Source organism: Oryctolagus cuniculus, chromosome 9, assembly GCF_051225735.1.
Source record: "Oryctolagus cuniculus isolate XC-2025 breed Fujian yellow rabbit chromosome 9, ASM5122573v1, whole genome shotgun sequence".
Lineage (NCBI taxonomy): Eukaryota > Metazoa > Chordata > Mammalia > Lagomorpha > Leporidae > Oryctolagus > Oryctolagus cuniculus.
The window spans coordinates 123,679,707-123,686,653 of NC_142875.1; the positions used below are offsets into that span (position 1 = coordinate 123,679,707).

The 6,947-nt window shown below is 47.4% G+C and overlaps 1 long non-coding RNA gene across 8 annotated transcripts in view; it reads right to left on the reverse strand.

The window, feature by feature from the left end:
• The window catches only part of LOC108176986 (uncharacterized), a 63,996-nt gene extending 58,870 nt beyond the window's left edge, over positions 1-5,126 (reverse strand). For 5 of the 8 annotated variants that reach the window (XR_016213596.1, XR_016213602.1, XR_016213599.1 and 2 more), the window contains exons 1-2: positions 1,186-1,301; positions 820-1,014 (exon numbers count right to left, since the gene is read on the reverse strand). This is a non-coding gene — a long non-coding RNA (uncharacterized LOC108176986). Of the gene's footprint in view, positions 1-819; positions 1,158-1,185 lie in introns of those variants that run through there. The other 3 variants (XR_016213601.1, XR_016213598.1, XR_001793695.4) reach the window with 3 other exon arrangements.
• Positions 5,127-6,947: the final 1,821 nt, after the last annotated feature.

Genomic DNA, 6,947 nt, shown 5'->3' on the forward strand with positions numbered 1-6,947 from the left:
GGCCGATGGTGATGAAGAAAGTGTGGTATCTGCTCACCTGGGCTTCTGCCTGAGTCACCACACACCTGTGCTCACGGCCCCACTGCGAGGCAGGGTTACGTGGGCACAGAGCGCTGTATTCCCTTAAAAATGTCTAACTCCCTCTAAATGCAGTGCATGGACTCACTGTTTCTGTACAGTTACAAACGCGAGTCATTCAGCTAAAATAGAAATGGAAAAAGCACTGAATTTAGAGCAAGATGGCCTAGGTTAAAAGGAAAAAACTCAGTCTGGAGCAAGGGACTTAGGCACTCTGAAGAAATTCCCATTTGGAAGGGTTTTGGTTAAATTTAAAGAGACCATATGTGTACTAGGAGTACTTTGTACCCTATGAAAACATACAATATACCACGTATTATTATTTACATGACATCATAGTTTTGCCTAGCTTTGAGAAACTTTGCAGAAAATGATAGTTTCATTAACATTTATCTATACTTATGAAAAATTGCAATACAACATGTTGTGGGCAGGATATGGAAGGAGAATGGCTCCACAGTTAGATCCGCATCCCTTAGGAGAGAACTCCTTGGTTGTGCGCCCGAAGGCAAGGACTCTGCCAAGGGTCCTCCTGTACCTCTGAGGGGGTGGCTCCCTTCTGTCTGCTCTCCCAGTTCTCCCACCTAGAGGACCTTGTCTCATCACTGTCCTCTCCCCCTGGCGAGGCTACCACCTTCTTCCCCAATTCGCAAACACGTTCGTGTGGCTTCCATTAAACAGTGACGGGGCAGGGTGGATGTTTGGCCCTGCGGTTGATGTCTGCAATGCACACTGGAGTACCTGGGTTTGAGCTCCAGCTCTGACTGCTGACTCCAGCTCCTGCTACTGCAGACCCCAGGAGGCAGCAGTGATGGTCAAGCAGCGGGGTCACACGGGAAGGAATCAGCGATGAGTGAGATCCTCCTGCTTCCGCCAAGCCTGCGGTCTCCAGTCTTTCAGCGGAGACGCCAAGAAGCAAACCATCCCAGCTGTGCCCTGTTTCAATATGTGACCAAGGAGGAACCATGAAATAATAAATAATTATTATAGTTGCAAAACCATGAAGTTTTAAGAGTTATTTATAATGCAGTAAGAGATAATTGAGACAGAGGACCCAGAAAGTCAGGAGAAAAATTAGGAGAGTTTAGTAAGATCATTTACACTTACCGATCTTACACGATGAGTTTTGACAGCTGTTTGCACCCATGTGACTGCTGCTCATGAACAGGACACTCCCCTCGCCTCTGCTGCTCCTGTTGACTCAATTCTCTTCCCAACTCCACAGCCACTTCTTTTTTTTTTTTTTTTTTTTTTTTTTTTTTTTGACAGGCAGAGTGGATAGTGAGAGAGAGAGAGACAGAGAGAAAGGTCTTCCTTTTTTTTTGCCGTTGGTTCACCCTCCAATGGCCGGTGCGCTGCGACCGGCACATCGCGCTGATCCGAAGCCAGGAGCCAGGTGCTTCTCCTGGTCTCCCATGGGGTGCAGGGCCCAAGCACTTGGGCCATCCTCCACTGCACTCCCGGGCCTCAGCAGAGAGCTGGCCTGGAAAAGGGGCAACCGGGACAGAATCCGGCACCCCGACCGGGACTAGAACCCGGTGTGCCGGCACCGCAAGGTGGAGGATTAGCCTAGTGAGCTGCGGCACCGGCCAGCCACTTCTTAAATTCTATCACCATTGATTAGTTTTGCTTCTCATAAAAACATTTTTTTTTTTAAATGGGACAGGCATCGTGGCAGAGCTGGTTAAGCAGCCGCTTGGGATACATGGCTCAAGTACTTGAGATTTTATCATACAAGTAGGAGAGCTGGATGGAGTTCCTGGCTCTTGGCTTCAGCTTGGCCCAGCTCTGGCTATTGTGGGCATTTGGGGAGTGAACCAGTAGATAGAAGATGGATCTCTCTCTCTCTCTCTCTCTCTCTCTCTCTGTCACTCTCCATCTCTCTCTGTTGTGCTGCCTTTCAAATAAATACAATATTTTTAAAAAATTGGTATATAAATGAAATTATGTGTATGCTTTGTTGTGGTTCCAATTTCACTCAGTCAGCCCCCAAGAGTGAGATTCATGTAAGACACTGCCTGTAGCAGTAGTTCATTTCCTTCTATGGCAGGGAATTGTCCATTTTGTGAACAGACATCATTTGTTCATCCATTCCTCTCCCTGTAGTTCCTGTTTAAACTAGATTTTTCTACTTTATCCTGTTTATATCATAAACATCAAAATTACACAAACAAAAATATATATTGAGAAGTCCAATACTACAAAAAGCATCTTGCAATAGGTGAAATGTATAATGAAATGAATGACAGCTACCATCTGTATCGAATCTCTATAGAACAGGAAAGTTCCCAGCCCTCCGTTGACCATAAAGAATACATCACTCATATGACATTAACCTGAAAATACAAACTGCTATGCAAAAATTATAAACGCGTCAATTCTTTTGAGGGGAAACATTGAGCCGAAAGACAGATTTAGAGTTAATGACACAGAAATAAGAAAACAGAAATAAGCACAGGGGATGTCTTTGATTGGTGCATATACACACGTACACACACACATGCGTACACACTCATACACACACAGAACTGCGGATCCCCAACATCTCAAGAGTAATTTTAGGTGTGGAGGTGAGTGAGACATCTGGGGACTCTTGTGCTGCATATTACAGACGAGTTTCCAGTTCTCTGTAGAGTATCTGATTCTTCTTTACCTAAAATCAAATTGGGTGTAATTACCTATTAAAGAGACTTGATACACTCCATATAACTGTAATAACTTGTCTTTTTTTAAAAAAAAGTTTTAAAAAATCTTTTTGAAAGGCAGAGTTTCAGAGAGAGAGAGAGAAATTGATTTTCCATCCACTGGTTCACTCTCCAAATGGATGCAACAGCTAGGGCTGGGCCAGGCTAAAGCCAGGATCCCGGAACTCCCACAGGGTCTCCCACTTGGGTGGCAGGGACCCAAGAACTGGGGTCTTCCTCCACTGCTTTCCGAAGCGCACTAGCAGGGAGCTGGGTGGTAAATGGAGCAGGCAGGACCAGAACGGGCACCCATATGGGATGCTGGTGTTGCAGGTGGCAAATAACTTTTCTATGAAGCATGTTTTCTTGTCCTTAGCCAATCTGTAAGCATGTGTTCAGAAATATGTTGGTTTAGATTCTTTTCAGAAGCATAAATACTTCAAAATAATATTAAACTTGAGATAGACAGTAAAAATAAAGATCTGCAGCTTGATTTTTTTTTCTCTCCAGAGGATCAAAATAGTCTCAACCTGTATGTTAACCATTCTCGTGATGTCTCATTCACACTCTCCATCAGTTCTGAGTCAGGGGAGCAGCCAAGAGTGTCCAAAAACATTTGTTTGTACTTGGCACTGTTTTCCCAATAATATAAATAACCGAAGAGGTTACTGCTTACGCTGTAGTGGTGATATCACTGTTCACCAGTACTTAAATGCCTGCTTCTCCTCTGCGAGCCCGAGTTCCACGCTGGAAAAGGTGACTGTGCACTGAGGAAAGCCAAGTGTGCGGGAGAGGAGGAGGGGCTTCCTTGGATTCTTGGACAGTCCTCTCAGCTCAGCTGGGCTCACTCCTATCACTACCGCTGGATGGGTTTTCTCACCCTCATTGTTTCTAGTTTTCCATATCAATTAAGGGAGATTAGCATCCCATCACCATCATCTCCTGACATCGCCCAGACCAGGCTGGAAATCTGAGCAGGTGCGAGGCTCCCTGCATGGCCTTCTTCGCCTTCTTCTCTGGAGGCTGAAAATGGAAGCAGCCAGGTGTAGTCAGACCGGCAGGGTTACAGTGTGTCTAGGAGGTTGTTCACTGCTCCTGCTTTCATTTGTCACTGGTCTCAGCTAAGCAATTAAAACGAAGCTTTTGTTACAGGAATACAGCCATCTCCCCTTATCTGCCATTTCACTTTCTGAAAAAGATTCAGTGGGAAAACTCCAAAAATAAACAGTTCGTAGGTTTGTAAATAACTTCTACTACTGTACTTTAAAAGACTTATTCTATTTTATTATTGTTAACCCTTTCCTGTGTCTAATGTATGAATCAATTTTATCATAGCTTTGTATGTGCAGGGAAAACATGGTCTATACAGCGCTGAGCCCTATGGAAGATTCCAGATATCCACCGGAGGATCTGGAGCACATTCCCCAGGGCTAATGGGGCGACTGCTATTGGCACAACTGTTAAACAACCAAGAAACACCCTACTTCTGAAATGTAGGTGCCTATAGAATTTTCCTCTTCTCTTGCTCAACTATTCTCAACTACATTCAACTCAAAATTTTAAAGAAAAGGCTAGTCATATTTTATCCCTCACTAAATAAGAACCCAGCCTTATGGTCAACAAACAGCCTACATCCGGGTTACACATTAAGAATCATGGGAACCATGGTCTCCGTCTACTCGTACATTAGGGTGGTGAACCCGGATGGGCTGGAGTACCAACAGTAGTTAATTCTGCAGTAGAGACACTATCACCACGATAACTGCTTACAATTACAGATTCAACAACAGCCCACCCGTGTGTTTGCTGCAGGTAATCCACATTCACACCTGGAGTCCCTCGCCCCCAGCCCCAGTGAGGGGAGGACCGCCATCGTGTGGCGACTCAGCAATTCTGAGACTCAGTGGTGTCCTCCTTTAAAAGCAGAAATCATAGCTACAAGACAGTTGTAAGAAGTGACACTGGAGTATATGAAACACCAAGCGTGTGCTTCTTCAGAGCAGATATCACTGGGAATTGTACTATTAAAAATAATGGGGGGAGGGGGATCGGCGCTGTGGCTCACTTGGTTAATCCTCCGCCTGTGACGCCAGAATCCCATATGGGCACCGGGTTCTAGCCCCTGTTGCTCCTCTTCCAGTCCAGCTTTCTGCTGTGGCCCGGGAGGGCAGTGGGGGATGGCCCAAGTGCTTGGGCCCTGAACCCACATGGAAGACCAGGAGAAGCACCTGGCTCCTGGCTCCAGATCAGGGTAGCACCAGCCATAGCGGCCATTTTGGGGTGAACCAATGGAAGGAAGACCTTTCTCTCTGTCTCTCTCTCTCTCTCTCACTATCTAACTCTAGCTGTCAAATAAAAAAAAAAAGTAACTGAGGGGCCAGCGCTGTGGCATAATGGGTAAAGCTGGCCACCTGCAGTGCTGGCATCCCATATGGGCGCCAGTTCAAGTCCCGGCTGCTCCACTTCTCATCCAGCTCTCTGCTATGGCCTGGGAGGGCAGTACAGGATGGCTCAAGTCCTTGGGTCCCTGCACCCACGTGGGAGACCTGGAGGAAGCTCTTAGTTCCTGGCTTCGGATCGGCACAGCTCCGGCTGTTGCTGCCAACTGGGGAGTGAAACAGCAGAGGAAAGACCTCTCTCTCTCTCTCTTTCTCTGCCTCTCCTTCTCTCTCTGTGTAACTGACTTTCAAATAAATAAGTAACTCTTTAAAAACAATTGATTCTAGGTAGTCGATTGGCTGTCTATAAATGTTTACTGTCTTTACACAGAAAAGCCGCTCACTTTTCCGCTCCGTCATTTGGACTGCTCTCAGTCAGGCCCAAGTGAAGCTGGCATCTTGGTGCCAGGCCAGCTCTTGTTTGTCTGTTCACACTAGAAACCCTGAGGGGGAGCTGGCCCCACAGTGGACATGACCTTGCTCGGCCTCTCCGCTCCTCCCCTGAGAGTGGTTTGGACTCAGCTGCCCAACTAGGGCCTTTCTTGCATGGATCACGTTTTTCTCACCGGCCCGGAGGGAGGGCACGTGCAGAACACTCAGGCCCAGTGGGTGAGGACTACTTTGTCTTCCAGCAGGCCTTTGTGGGCATGTGACAGCCTATAAGCAGGGCGGAAGATGGTTAAATGTAATTCCAGGGAGACAGAGCAGGTGGAGTTCCTTTGACTCAGCTGATAGCAGAGAGAGCAAACCCCCAGCAGTAGCCCTCAGCTACCCTAACCTCCAGGCAGCCTGGGTTATTTTTGAACACAGCTTTCTACATGTTAAAATGAGCACGTCACACGGGACAGAAACACGACAACGGGACCCTTCCTCAGTGGCTTCCCTGAGATTTGACCTAAGCACTACGAAATGGAAGGGGTGGGAAAATCAGTTATTGATTTGCTTTCTAACTTTGGGCCAGGGACCGGTCTCTCTCCATCTGAACACTCTGAAATTCCAGCACACTGCAGGTGGCTTAGAAAGAACTCCGGAATGTCCCCGGAGTAAAACCACCCATCTCTAGGCTGGATAGCCTTCCCTCCCCCCAGGCATGGCTGTGATCAGCGAATTCCACCTGGCAACCCCTTTAAACCCCATTGAAGCGGCTTTTAAAACCAAGGACGTGAGAGAGAGTTTACCACTAGCACAGCACCTCTGTAAACAGTTATTTCAGAAGCAAGTACCTCGGTGGGAAAATTGCCTTTATCTGTCAGTTGGATTCCAGAAGTTAAAAAGAAAGGGAAGCACGTATGCCTCTTGGAAAACACGACCAATTTAACTTCTGGAAATGACTTCACAGCTTGGAGCCCAGCAATGCCTATTTCAGATTAAATTGTGCATTAATTAAACGCAAATGATTTCAGCATTCATCACCTTGCATTGCACCTCCCAGAAAAACCAAAACAAATCCTGGGGTTTTGAGCAGAGCGGGTACAAGCTCGTGCACACACGCGCGCGCACACGCACACGCACACGCGCACACATACACACCCACACAGCGGATCGGAAGGGCGCAGGCTTTAGGAGGCCAAAGCCCTCACGCACTTGGCAGCCTGGGCCCTGGCCCGGCGGGCGATGCGTCCCGGCGCGTTGGCAGTAGGCGACCCCCCTCGAATCCCCCCTCTGCTGCGAGCTCCCCGCGGCCCGGGAGGCTCCCGGCGCCTCCAAATGTTTTCCATATTTGTTCAGCCTCCGTAATTCGAATACC